We start from the raw sequence: 798 nt of genomic DNA on the forward strand, positions 1-798 counted from the left end.
GCTAAGATACAAAGTACAAGTAACTTTAGTTATCAATTTTGAGATCTGACTTTTGTTACGTGATAAAGTATAAGATTGGCACTGAATTATTTTTACAATCAGCCAATTAGATCAGGATTTCTATCCATTAGAGTGAATAAATCAAAAATACGCGTCACGTTTGTGTAAAGGAACACCAATGACAAATTCCTACTTATAACAAAACAAAATAGAAATATGAAAGGGTAAGTTTGATTACTGTCTCTCTTGAACATTGGCTGTCACAGTGGAATGGACAGATATGTTTGAGTCGTTAAATTGCTGCACACTGCAGAACACTGGAAATAAATTCCAGCTTCTGCTGAACGTCCCGTGCCCAATGTAGGTAAAGAATAATCATGATTCGTGCAAATGCTGATCACTGCAGTACACAGTGGAATTAAACTGTAAAGAATAAGTTTGATTCCTGTAGCTGAGCACTGGAGAACATTGTGGAATTAAAAGATAATTCTGATTCCTGCTGCTGAACACTGGAATACACAGAGGAATTAAAGCATAAGTTTGAGTCCTTCAGCTGATAAACACTGAACTGTACAGTGCAATGGGAGGGTAAGTGTGACCCCCTGTGTTTGCTGAGCTCTCAGCGCCCGGTGCAATGAGAGGGTAAGTGTGACCCCCCCCTGTGTTTGCTGAGCTCTCAGTGCCCGGTGCAATGAGAGAGTAAGTGTGACCCCCCCTGTGTTTGCTGAGCTCTCAGTGCCCGGTGCAATGAGAGGGTAAGTGTGACCTCCCCCTGTGTTTGCTGAGCTCTCAGTGCCC

Source organism: Rhincodon typus, chromosome 31, assembly GCF_021869965.1.
Source record: "Rhincodon typus isolate 14 chromosome 31, sRhiTyp1.1, whole genome shotgun sequence".
NCBI classification, from domain to species: Eukaryota; Metazoa; Chordata; class Chondrichthyes; order Orectolobiformes; family Rhincodontidae; genus Rhincodon; species Rhincodon typus.